This window comes from Ambystoma mexicanum, chromosome 3p (genome assembly GCF_040938575.1).
Source record: "Ambystoma mexicanum isolate Mex_15411 chromosome 3p, UKY_AmexF1_1, whole genome shotgun sequence".
Lineage (NCBI taxonomy): Eukaryota > Metazoa > Chordata > Amphibia > Caudata > Ambystomatidae > Ambystoma > Ambystoma mexicanum.
The window spans coordinates 334,152,507-334,166,507 of NC_090925.1; the positions used below are offsets into that span (position 1 = coordinate 334,152,507).

General features: G+C 47.5%; 1 protein-coding gene across 2 annotated transcripts in view; it reads left to right on the forward strand.

Moving 5' to 3' along the window:
- Positions 1–14,001, forward strand: part of LOC138580398 (sodium-dependent lysophosphatidylcholine symporter 1-like) — a 586,401-nt gene that overhangs the window by 332,542 nt on the left and 239,858 nt on the right. The gene's annotated exons all lie outside the window — the stretch shown is intronic.

Below are 14,001 nucleotides of genomic sequence, written 5' to 3' on the forward strand. Positions count from 1 at the left end.
CTTTACTAACTCTTTGGACATGATTGTGGCCTGTGCACCCGTGTCAATCATTGCAAATGCATTACATGTTTCTTCCACAGTGATGGGAGCATAATACTTGTCCTCAACTTCCTCTAGCGCACACAAAAAGTGTGATTTTTTTTTTTTTTTTTTTTTTTTTCTTCTTCTGATTTCAGGACTCGCCTTTCTTAGCACTTGTTCCCTTCACACTTAACACATGGGCATGTGAAATTATATTTTTCCCTCCTTTTTGTCCACTTCATTTTGCATTCCTTGGCCTATTTTTACGGGCTCAGAACCCATTTGGACCATGCAACCGACTGTCCCTCAGTTCTGGGGCTATACGTTTTCTCACCACAGGCTTGTGACTGAGCCTTTTTTTCAAGGGTCACATAGCAGCCTGTCATTTTCTGGCACATGACAGCTATCTGAGTTTTGCACAGTGTGCTGCTCTTTCGGTCTCTTGGAATATTTGTGGCTCAAAATACTGTTTTTCCTGTCTGGATTTCACCAGTATTCTGACTCTCAAGGGAGGATATTTTAACAACAATCCTACCTCTTTATCAGGTGTTTTATCTTCACATAAAATATTATTTTTTAAATCTGTCCCTCTGTTCTTTGGTTTTCGTGTTCATTTTCCCCTTTTTGTTCTTCATCTGCACACACTTCGATAGTCTGGTTCAACTCTAAATTGAACCACACTCCCTTTTTGTGTGTGTGAGCATCCCTTGTCTCACTTTAATTTGTTTGAATTCTTATTTTTGGGTCAAAAAGCAATTCAAGACTGTTACACAAAGATGATTCATGGGCTATTGTTACCAGTGCAGGGGTTATTAAATAGTCACTTGCTGTCAGAACGCACACGATCACCCCTATGGCATTCTGCGCCTTCACTTAGCTGCTGTTTTTGGACTACACAGAGTTTTCCTATTCAAATGGATTGTGTCCTCCAACGTATTCCACATCTTTGACATCTAATGTCCACAGTTGTGCATTTCGCAAACTTTTTCCACAGAGGGCGTCCTGCGTCGATGATGTTGGGTCGATCTCCCTCGAAGACCTCCGTCGATTATAAATAGGACGCACAGCGCCCGTAGCCTCAGTTCCATTTTTTCCGCAAACGTGTTTTCTTTTATTTTTTTACATTTTTTTTAAAGCTTTATTTATGGAACAGTGAAGGTCAACTCCAACAATGCATCAGCTTACATCTGAGCGACAATCTGTCATTTAGGCATTGTAACAGTACAAAGAAAGAAAGTGCATTAAGAAGGAATAATGTCCACAGAGCGCGATAAGCGCCAGGGAAGAATAATAAGACAATAAAGAGCAGTCAACATCATACATAACTAGACATTCGATTGTGTAAATACTCTAGGAATGGCCCCCAAATGTTTTTAGGCCTGCAGAATGACACAACCAATGAAATATATGCTTCTTCACATTCACACGCATAAGTAATTTCCTTCAGCCATAGATCAACCCCGGGCGCCATCACGGACTTCCATTTCATCAAAATACATTTCTTAGCTATCAGGCATCCGGGGTTGAACAGCCGCCTCTTTTTGGTTGTTGCCTTTCCAATATCGCCAAATAAATATTTGGGAAAGAGTAGTAAGGGGAGACACTTGTACATTCACGTAGAATCGCCGCCACCTCCTCCCAGAACCGGACGACCGGAGGGCAGCTCCAGAACATATGATGTGTGTCAGCCTCCGCAGCCCCACATTTGACACAGTTGGAGGAAGCCGAAGGAGCAAACCTGGCGACCTTCACAGGGGTATAGTGCAGACCATTAAGCAGTTTAAATTGGATTTAACGATGCCTCACATTCATCAAGACATTTTTAGTAAGCCTGCACCATCGTGCCCATCCCACGTCATCAAGCGAGCTGTCTAAATACCTCTCCCAGTACAACCTGGCAGTGCCAGGTGGCCCCCGCCCATCCTGACAAGTTTTATATAATGCGGAGATCAGACCACGGGTATAGCCAGTAGTGACTATAAACTCCAAAGGCTGGCATTCAATGGGCTCTGTCAGAAATGATGTCCACTTAGATCTAGCTGCAGCCCTGATTCTATAGTATTGTAGGGTGCGGGTGGGGCCTCCACCAATCTTTGCCATACAATCTGGTAGGGTAATAAAGGAGCCCTCTGGGAAGAGATCCCTTAGTCATTTCCGCCCTCAGGATCCCAACCCTCCCTCATGGTTTTGTCGTAGGTGGGCGGTAGCCTAGGGCATCGCCATAGTGGGATAGAGCCTGCATTTGGCTCAGAGAAGTGCAGTCTCTTAAATATCCTAGCGCAGGCATTGACAGAGGTGCGAATCGGGTCAAAAGTGCAAGTATCCAGATGCTTGTTAGCAAGAACAATTGTGCGTAGACAAGTAGGGTCAGCACTAAATCTCTCTAATACCCTGTGGACCGGGCGGGGGTGCAGAGCGTACTAGTGACTTGCAAAGTGCGCTTGGGCCACCTCATAATATAGTTCGAAGTCAGGCGTCTGCAAACCTCCCTGCTCAGAGTCTGTTCATCGCCTCCCACTTCATGCGCAGCACACTCGACCCCCAACAAAAGCCTACTACCAATGTTTTAAGCTTATCAAAAAATGTCCTGCCAGACCATAAGGGTATGTTAACAAAATAATAAAGCAACTTTGGGACCACAACCATCTTCAAAAGAGACAGCCTACCGTATAGCGATAGGGGCAGTCTAGCCCACAGATTCAGCCTGTCAGCAAGCGTAGCAATGTATTTCCAATGATTGTCAGCAAGTAATGATTGCTGCTGACGTGAGACTATAATACCCAAATATTTTAATCTATCCTGCGCCCATCTGAAGCCCAGCAGATCCAATGGCGGAGTAGTAGACTTGTTTAATGGAAATAGCTCTGACTTGTCCTCATTAATACGATACCCTTAGAGTCTAGTAAACTGTCAAACTTCTTCAATTATCGGGGCCAAATTGACCGGATCTCTGATGAACAATAGGGAGTCATCCGCATATAATGAGATTATATGGGAAGGACCAGTCATGCGAAGCCCCCGATGTATATGTCTGGAGCGCATGATGCAAGCTAGAGGCTCGATAGAGAGCAAAAAGGGGCAGGGGGCATCCTTGCCTCGTGCCTCTGGCAAGTCGGAATACTGGGGATATTGTGGACCCAGTCCTAACCCTCCCAACTGGGGAGGAGTAAAGCAGGTTAATGCACCGAATAAAAAAATTCACCAAAGCCCATACGCCTAAGGACCGAGAACAAAAATTGCCACGACACAGAATCAAACGACTTTTCGGCATCTAACGACGCGGCCACAGCCTGTGCGCCTGGGTTAATCTGTGAAAGCACTCCAAAGAGCCTACGCAAGTTATATGCAGTAGTGCGCCCAGGGATGAATCCCGATTGGTCCGGGTAGACCAGCTCATTCATATGTGGAAGCAATCGTAACGCTAGAAGTTTGGCCAGTACCTTTGCGTCCGAGTTGATCAAAGACAATGGATGATAAGAGCCCATGTTTTCAGGGGGTCTATTAGGTTTTAGCAGCACTGTTATTAATGCTTCCGACATCGACAAGGGAAGAGTTTGACGCTGCAAAGATTCCTCCCAGGTACTAAGTAGTTGAGGGGCCAAGCACGAGCTAAATTCCTTATACAATTAAATCCCAAGACCATCAAGGCCAGGGGCCTTTCCTGAGGGAAGGGACTTGATGGCCTCTACAATTTCGTCAGTAGTAAGAGGGGTCTCTAACCCCAGACGGGCTTCCTCAGCAAGTGTGGGAGCTGTATCGAGTCAAGATAATATTCCAATTCAGCCTGGGAACATTGGTCTGCGTTGGAGTACAGCGATTTATAGAACCCAAAAAATTCTGTGTTTACAGCCTCTGGCGATCTAAGGATGTCCCCTGACACACCCTGAATCCCTGAAATATGACTCGATCTCGTGTCCCCACGGACCACGCGAGCCAGATACCATCCTGGTCTGTCCGCCTCCCCATATTTTCTAGCCTGAATAGGGCGGTACAACATACGGACCTCAAGATCTGCCAAATCGTTAAACCTCAAGAGGGTACCCTTGATCTTGCCAAGTAATGCCCTGTCACCCGTGCGAGCGTATCCCTCCTCCAAATTCTTTAACTCCACCTCAACCACAGCAAGTTTTCCCCTGGTCTCACGCAGAGTCCCAGAGGCCGTAGATATTATCTCGCCTCTAACCCAAACCTTATAAGCCTCCCAAACCGTACCCACCCGAGGGACCGATGATGCATTTCTCAGAAAGAATTCCTCAGATTTAGTGCGTAAGCCTCCGGAAAACGCAGCATCCAATAGGCATCCCAGCGGCATACGCCATAAGGGCCTCAGCCGCAACACATCAAACCAGGAGAGTGTCGCAGCGACGGGAGAATGGTCAGATAATGTGCGTGGGTAAATCGTGGAGTCAACCACCTGCGCCATGAGCCAGTCAGGGATTAGCCACAAGTCAATTCGCAAACGTGTTTTCTTCGAGAACTCGATGTGCCTCGTGTGTTTCATCGTAGAGATGTCTTTTTCTTCGACCCCTCTGACTCCGTAGTCTGGCTTCAATACCTGTCGGGACTGCAAGTCGAAAATGTCGATCACCGACCCGCATTGCATTTGTTTGTGGTGCTTGGGCGAGAGTCACAACACTGACGACTGTTCTAAATGCTAGTTGCTGACTGCCAAGGCCTTGCGGGAGCGGAACGGGAAGCTCCAAGTTGGTAGGGGTTCTAAGCCCAGAAATTCCTGTACTTCTAAGTCGAAAACCAAAGGGGTGTCCACCGATGATTCGAGGGGCGACTCTCCGCATCAGGAGGAGGCCCAGGTTTCTCAGTCCCGGAGTGGTTCCTGCCATTCTTCTTCCTAGTCGCGGCGTTCTCGGAAGCGCCGTCACCGGCCGCCTTCCCCATTCTCCTTGGAGGATGGAGCCGCGAGGAAAGTGGCATGCCTGACAAAGTCCTCGACTCCAGAGGAATGGGCTGCCTTTAAGGAGCAGATGTTGGGGATATTTCAATCGCAGGGCACGGTTCTGGTCGCACCTTCTAACGAAGCCGGCAAGGTACAGTCTCATACCGTGGCTCGCACACCTTTGGGCTTGGGTCCCCGACACGACGCGCACCGGGGAGCTTCGAGGTCCCGTTGGGACAAGGCTTTGGATAGTCGCAAGAGACGTGCTCCCAGGTCTCAGTCCTCATCTCCAGCGAGACCGATGCAACCTGCTAAGGGCTCGAAGCCGGCGTTGATTCGGTCGGCGCCGTATCGGTCCGACTCGGATGTCAATGCTTTGCCGTCTTACCAGCCCACAGCGCCGTCAGCACTAGTGTTGACGCCGAAGCCTTCGGCGCTCATGACGCCGAGGTTTTCGACGCTTTTGGTGTCGAAGCCTTTAGCACCCTCGACGCGTTCGGGTATTTTTGCCCACAATTTGCCATTGGAGTACCCTGATTTGGTGGATCCTTCAAGGAAGGCTTCGATGAAGTCTGTGATGCCAGTTTTGGACTCCAGGCCCTCCTTTGTCCACAGGCCTGGGTTTCAACTCCCTCTGGACGACCTATATGAAGAGGAAGAAAGGTCTGAATTTGAGGACCCTGTTGAGCATGATGTGACTCCTGCCTTTTCTGGAGACAGTCAATTGGAGGAGTTGAGGCAAACCCTTCATGATGCCAGTGGGTTGGATACTTCTCTTGAAGTGGAATTTGGCAGGCCTGAGTCTGGAGCTCATGCTGAGTCTTCATACAGGCGGTTCATGGCTAGGGTCTCGGAGTATCTGGGCTGGTCCAGTCCCCCTGAAGACTTTGTGCAGGATGATCTAACTGACATTTTAGATCAAGGTCCGTGTCAGGGTTTCATTAGATGTCTCTTCGTCTGATCATAGATCGGTCCCGCATAAGGTTAAACATTCCAGAATCCACAGTAGAGCAAACAGTTTTCACTCTAAAGCGGGACTCTCTTTAGCTCCTCAGAATCATGGTTCGTCTCTTTCCCCGCTCCCTTTCAGGAAACGCTATGGGTTGCTTTGGAGACGCTGACGCCCTTTGCATTCACGTAGGTGTTCAGGCCTATGACGCCGTGTTATGCGTGCGGTCAGCTGACCGGTATTCAAGCCCCGCCCCCGCGCACGTCAGTGCTTCTGAATTTGTAAATTTCCATAACTACGCATCTTGTTACCTTGTCTTCTGGCTCCTTGAATCCCTGGTTTTCTTTGTGACTTTCCTGCCTTGTTCTTGTCTTTGCCTTTGGCTTACCTGCACATTGCCAGATCCGGAACGGCCACGGACTGCCTTGTCACATTCCTCACGTTTTACCTGTTGCCAAGACCTAAGTCTCTTAGATTGCTCCAACTACAATCAGTACTACGTCTTCATTCTCTTACCGCCCAAAGACTTTATGGAACAGAAAGGACTTTCTCGCATCGGCGCAAGGATCAAAGGACATTAGCGCAACGGCGCAAGGATCAATAGACTCCTTAGGCGTCCTCGTGCCGGCGGGAATAGGAAATCAGGACATTGTGTTTCCAGGACTATCACTTCCTTCCCAAAACTACATCTGCTGTTTCTACTCAGAACACTCACTTGGTAAGCACATACAGTTTGGTTCTTCCTTTTTCTTATTCTTATGTCCTCCTGGTAACAGTTACCTTTCTTGTTTCAGGATACTCACCGATCTAGCTTGGAACTATTCAGTCCCATTCTGATTTTCTTGCTTGTGAGTATCAATTCTTCAACTTGTTTTGAGATTACATTGCCTTTAGCCAAATGTTAATACTTGGTTAATTAATCTGTCCTTTTGTACTCTTGAGGGGTATATTGTCAGAAAGACTCAGTTGCATCACAACGTGTTAAGCCACCACTACTGGATTTAATCCTTGGGCTCTAACATATTCAGAAGCCTTCAAAAATGGTACAAGCCGCTGATCATTTAGCGGCTTTATCCAAAGTGGGGGCTGACCTCAGAGCCGATATGACAGCAGCACATGATGCTACTCAACGTCGTATCAATGAGTTACATGCTGGCTTGCAGTCAGGAGCTGGAGCACCTAGTCCTGGAGCAGATTCAGCTTCAGGAAGGGCTCAATCGAGAACTGAGTCAAGTCCTGTCTACAAGGCAGCCCAGTTTTCCATTGGCTCCTCCAGAAAGGTTCCTAGGGGAGCCTAAGACCTTTCGAACATTCATTAATCAGTGCCGTTTGCATTTCCTGTGTAGGCCTGCCTCCCTTCCGGATGCTACTACAAAGGCGGCTTTTGTTTTGTCTAACCTTGGGGGAACTGCTGCAGTATGGGCCAATCCCCTGCTGGAACAGAGTAGCCCGCTCCTGTATGATTGCGAGGCACTGCTTACGGCTATGACCCGTGTTTTTGATACCAGATATAAATCACAGGCAACGGACCTGGAATTTCTTTCTTTACAACAAAAAGACAAATCTTTTTATGGAGTACTTGGCAAAATTTAACCAGCTAGTTGCAGAAACGGATTGGCCAGATGAAAAGAAAGCTGCTTTGTTCTATAAAGGTCTTTTGGAAAGTTTGAAGGATGTTCTAACAACGTTACCGGTTGTGCCTAGTGGTTTCCCAGAACTGGTTGACCTTGTGTTACAAATTGACGCCCACAAGGCAGAACGAAAGGGTGAACAAAGAACCGCCCCTGCTGTTCCGGCTGTGTTGACTCCTGTTTCAACCTCCGAGCCAATGCAGATTGGTGCCATTCGAGGTCCACTCACTCCCTCAGAAAGGGAACTCCAAAGGGCCAATCATTTAAGTTTCTATTGTGGTTCGTCTGGTCATTTTTTGAAACTTTGTCCCAAGAATCCTAAGAAGGCGGGAAACGCCAAAGCTCGACAATAGACGGGGTCCCTTTGTCGAGTCAAGTTGTCATGGACCCCAGATCCTTGGTTCCTTTGTCAGTCCTGGTTACCTTGTCTTCTACATCTGAGAGAACCGTGTCTGTTGAACTCATGCTTGATTCAGGTGCAACTGGAAATTACGTGGATGCACAATTTGTATGTGATCATTCCATTCCATCGATCACCAAGAAAACACCAGAGTTAGTTAATTCAGTGGACGGTACATCGCTGATTTCTGGTTTGTTGACAGAACAAACCATTGACCTTGTGTTATCCCTTGGTGACAATCATTCAGAGATCATCCATTTTGATGTTATTTCAGCTCCCCAACTCAAGCTGATTCTGGGTCTACCATGGTTAACTAAACACAATCCTACCATCGATTGGCTATCTCGTTCTGTAGAATTTACTTCGGACCACTGTCAGAAGTTTTGCCATGTATCCACGCTTGAATCCGGAAATCCTAGTTCCTTGCTCCTGGATACAGCCTTTACGATTGGGGCGATCACTAAAGAGCTCCTTCCTAAAGAATATGATTCTTTTAGGGACGTTTTTGATAAAAAGGCGGCAGAAAAACTACCTCTGCATCGTCCTTATGATTGCCTGATTGAACTACTGGCAGAGGCCCGTATTCCTTCTGGTAGAATCTATTCACTTACGCAAAGGGAGGATGTAGTGCTAAGAGTATTTAGATCAAGCACTCGGGACGTGATTCATCGGTCCCTCTAGGTCTCCAGCATCACCTCTTTTCTTTGTTCCCAAGAAAGAGGGAGACCTATGCCCCTGTATTGATTACAGAGAGCTGAACGCAATCACAGTCCGGAATCAGTATCCAATTCCGTTGATATCAGTCCTGTTGGATCAACTGGGTTCTTCCAAATTTTTTACCAAACTGGATTTAAGGGGAGCCTATAATCTGGTGAGGATCAGAGAAGGCGACGAATGGAAAACAGCCTTTAAGACAAAATACAGTCTTTTTGAATACTTGGTTATGCCATTCGGTCTATGCAATGCCCCAGCTACGTTCCAGTATTTCATCAATGATGTGTTCAAGGATTTACTGGACCAATTCATGGTTGTTTATCTTGATGATATTCTCATTTATTCCTCTACCTACAAAGAACATGTTCAACACGTCTCCACTGTTGTACAGAGTCTGCGTGAAAACAGTCTCTATGCCAAATTGGAGAAGTGTGTCTTTCATGCTGATCAGGTTGAATTCTTAGGATACGATATCACCAGTGAGGGTGTTGAGCAATAATAAGGTCAAAGCAATCTTGGACTGGCCTGTCCCAAATAATGTAAAGTTCCTTCAGTCCTTTTTAGGGTTTGCAAATTTTTACAGGCGGTTCATACACTCCTTTTCTGCTATCGCCGCTCCCTTGACTGCACTAACTAGTTCCAACTTTCGCTTTGTATGGTCTGATCAAGCCCAAGAAGACTTTGACACGCTTAAGGCCACGTTTACTTCAGCCCCGGTGCTACAGCATCCGGATCGAAAACGTCCATTTATTGTTGAAGCTGATGCCTCTGATTTGGCTGTGGGGGCTGTTCTGTCCCAGAGATGTGACGATACTGGTCTTCTACGTCCCGTGGCCTATCATTGTAGAAAATTTACCAAGTACGAGATTAATTATACTATCACTGAGCGTGAACTACTGGCAATACGTGATGCATTCCTGGTGTGGAGGCACCATCTATTGAGTACTGTTACACTAGTACAGGTCTTCACTGACCACCATAATCTTCCTGCTCTTAAATCAGTACCTGTACCACTGCACGCCACGCACGTTGGCAGGAATTCTTCTCAATGTACAACTTTCAGATCACTTACCGTCCCGGCAGTTTACATTCTAAGGCAGATGCCTTATCCAGACTGAATGATGGTGGACAGACGCCTCTGCAGGAAGGGAAGGTTTTACAGCCGTTGTTTGTCATTTGTTCTTGTACTGTTGATTCTTCTTTGAAGGGTTTGATTAAATCCTGGATGGCAACTAGTCCTCCTGAACTCCATGACCATGAGATGGAAGTCATCAATTCCATGCCATATGTACAAGGACAGCTATACCTCCCTACATCTGAAACCCGTGTTTTGGCTCTCCAGTGGTGTCATGATGCTTTAATGGCCGCACATCCGGGGAGACGCAAGTCTCGAACTATTAAAAAGATGGGCGTTCTGGCCTACGATGTCTAAAGATGTTTCGGATTACATCAGGAATTGCGCTATTTGTGCTCAGTGCAAAGGTACGGTTTCCAAGCCAGTGGGATTGATCCATCCTATGTCTATCCTGAAGAAACCTTGGCTAATGATCTCAATGGACTTTGTGGTAGAATTACCTCTTGTCAGAGGTTGTGATACCATATGGGTGGTCGTTGATTATTTTTCTAAGATGGCCTTGTTCATACCTTGCCAGGGCATACCTTCTGCTCCGGTCCTCGCGGAATTGTTCTTGCAGAACATTTTCCGTCATTTTGGGCTACCAGAGATCATCATTACTGATCATGGTTCACAGTTTAAATCCCGTTTCTGGCGTCATCTAGTCACTGCTTTGGGTATAGATGGACGGTATTCCGCGGCCTATCATCCTGAAACAGACGAGCAAACAGAAAGGGCGAATGCCACTATGGGACAATTCCTACGCTGTCTAATCGCTCAGCATCAACGGTCATGGTTAAACTTATTGGGAGCAGCAGAATATGCGTACAATAATTCAGTTCATTCGTCTACTGGTATCACTCCGTTCTTTGCCCTGTACGGCCTACGTCCCAGGTTGTTTCCGAAGGATGCGATTCCTACCACTGGCAATCCGGCAGCCCAGGGTTGCATTCGTGACTTCATCTCTTTGAGGGAAACGGTTTCGGACCACTTGGAGGTCTCTCACCGGCAAGCTAAACTATATGCTGATAAGCACCGGACCCCTGCTCCCGATTATCAACCCGGAATGCTGGTCTGGTTGGCCTCTAAGAACCTCCATTTGCTTGGTTGTGGGTCCCTTCCCTATCAAAGAAGTTCTCAATCCATTGGTGGTTCATTTAGAGTTGCCTTCCCAATGGAAGATACATCCATTCTTACATGTTTCCCTTTTGAAGCCATGCCCCGCAGGTACCCGCCTCCTTTCTCGTCCTGCACCAGTGATGGTCGAGGGTGTGGAGGAGTACGAAGTTAAAGCTATTCTGGATATGAAGAAGATACATGGGGTTCATCATTACCTTATTGATTGGGAAGGTTACGGTCCGGAAGAGCGTACATGGGAACCTGAGTCAAACGTGCATGCTCCTCTCCTATTGTCCAGGTTCTTGGCCACTCACTCCGGGGATTCATCTTTGGGGGAGGAAACTGTCAGGGTTCCATTAGATGTCTCTTCGTCTGATCATAGATCGGTCCCGCATAAGGTTAAACATTCCAGAATCCACAGTAGAGCGAACAGTTTTCACTCTAAAGCGGGACTCTCTTTAGCTCCTCGGAATCATGGTTCGTCTCTTTCCCCGCTCCCTTTCAGGAAACGCTATGGGTTGACTTGGAGACGCTGACGCCCTTTGCATTCACGTAGGTGTTCAGGCCTACGACGCCGTGTTATGCGTGTGGTCAGATGACCGGTATTCAAGCCCCGCCCCCGCGCACGTCAGTGCTTCTGAATTTGTAAATTTCCTAAGCTACGCATCTTGTTACCTTGTCTTCTGGCTCATTGAATCCCTGGTTTTCTTTTTGACTTTCCTGCCTTGTTCTTGTCATTGCCTTCGTCTTACCTGCTCATTGCCAGACTCGGAACGGCCACGGACTGCATTCGCCTCATCCCTCAAGTCTTACCTGCTCATTGCTAGACCCGGAACGGCCACAGACTGCACTCGCCTAATCCCCCAAGTCTTACCCGCTCATTGCCAGTCCCGGAACGGCCACAGACTGCATTCGCCTCATCCCACAAGTCTTACCTGCTCATTGCTAGACCCGGAACGGCCACGGACTGCATTCGCCGCAACCTACAAGTCTTACCTTCTCATTGCTAGACCCTGAACGGCCTCGGACTGCATTCGCCTCATTCCTCACGTTTTACCTGATTATTGCCTACCTCGGAACGTCCACAGACTGGCTTGTCTCATTCCTCACGTCTTTCCTGTTGCCAAGACCCAAGTCTCTTAGATTGCTCCAACTACAATCAGTGCTACGTCTTCATTCTCTTACCGCCCAAAGACTTTAAGGAACAGAAAGGACTTTCGTGCATCGGCGCAAGGATCAAAGGACATTAGCGCAACGGCGCAAGGATCAAAGGACATTAGCGCAACGGTGCAAGGATCAATAGGCGTCTTCGTGCCGGCGGGAATAGGAAACAGGAAATTGTGTTTCCAGGGCTACCACTTCCTTCCCAAAACTACATCTGCTGTTTCTACTCAGAACACTCACTTGGTAAGCATATACAGTTTGGTTCTTCCTTTTTCTTACACTTCTGTCCTCCTGGTAACAGTTACCTTTCTTGTTTCAGGATACTCACCAATCTAGCTTTGAACTATTCAGTCCCATTCTGATTTTCTTGCTTGTGAGTATCAATTCCTCACCTTGTTTTGAGATTACATTGCCTTTAGCCAAATGTTAATACTTGGTTAATTTTTCTTGCAGCCAGCTGTCTGAGTACCAGGGTGTACCAATATTTTCGGCCAATACTCACCTCAATCTGTCCTTTTGTACTCTTGGGGGGTATATTGTCAGAAAGACTCAATTGCATCACGACGTGTCAATCCACCACTACTGGATTTAGTCCTTGGGCCCTAACAGTCCGTCCTCTGACCCGGTGTTACCGTTTCATCTCACCTTACAGAAAAGGGTGGCAGCTGCTTCGTAGTCATCGGAATCTCTTCCGGCTGTTAATAAATCATTGACGACAAAAAAGTACTGCCCTTCCATTAGCGACCCCAGCTATTTATCCACTCACCCCACTCCCGAGAGTTTGGTGGTTCTGGCAGCTACGGCCACCTCGAGGCAGGCGGCGTACCCTACCATCCCTCCTGATAGGGGCGACAAACACTTTGACGGTTGGACTCGGAAGGTATTTCCTGTGGGGAGCATGGCATTGAAATCGGCCAACTCCACTTGTGCCTTAGCAACGTTACCACACACTCTGTGGAACTGTGTTTCTTTAGCGGCAGAGCATATTCCCGTGGGGGAAAAAAGGGATGGGTTCCTTGTTCTCGTGCAAGATGGCAAGGATGCCATGTGCGAATCCCTTCAGTCGGGTTTGGATACGGCCGACAGTGTTAGCCGGTCCATGACTGCGAGCACTGTTGTACGCAAATTGTGCCAGCCCGTCTAGTGAACATGCCCTTTGATGGTGCACATTTGTTTGGCAAAAAGGCTGACGAGAGCCTTGAGAGGTCGCAGACCTCAAAAGCTGCAGCAAAATCTTTAAGCGCAGCTGTGCGTCTGTATCGCTCGCCAAGAGTGCACGGAAAGTTATTTATCACCAGTACATTTGCAGAGCGAATACTTTGAACGCAGGTAGACGAAGCAATGACTTACACCCACACATGCAATTAGAGGATAAGTAGCACTTATACAGCTATTTATTCATAGTTAAACATACATAAGCAATAAGTGATAACACAGAAATAAATCACAGAAAAGATAGTAAGTTAGCAAGAATACATTACAATGGGCGTAACTGAATTCCTCATCTCGCCAGAAGCGGCTGGAAGACCCCGGTAACAGCCAGGCCGAGAGCACAACCACCCATGGGGATTTCGGAACAAGGCGTCCTCCCCCCTCCGACTGAGGTCTTTGTGCTTTTCCCGCCCGACCTTTACAGAGCCCCTCAAAAGGGGTGGCAATTTCTCAAACCTTCTGGTATTAGCGCTTGCGCATTGATGAGTGACCGTTGGTTGCCGGCCGGGTCAACCGACAGTAACCCCAAGGAGCAAAGCGCTTCTCTCTCCTACAGCACCACGGAAAACAATTCCATAACTCATCTTGAAACCTTGGCATGCTCATAACAAACCTTACCGGGTACCAGCTGGCACCTGTGGATCCTAGCTTTCCCAGCGCTGAGTCCTTGGCTGAGGCATGCATACCAGTCTCAGCAACAAATAACGTTGAAAACATGTTTTTCAGCAAGTGCAGTTTCCACTGAGGCACATTGAAAACATGTTTTTCAGCAAGTGCAGCTTC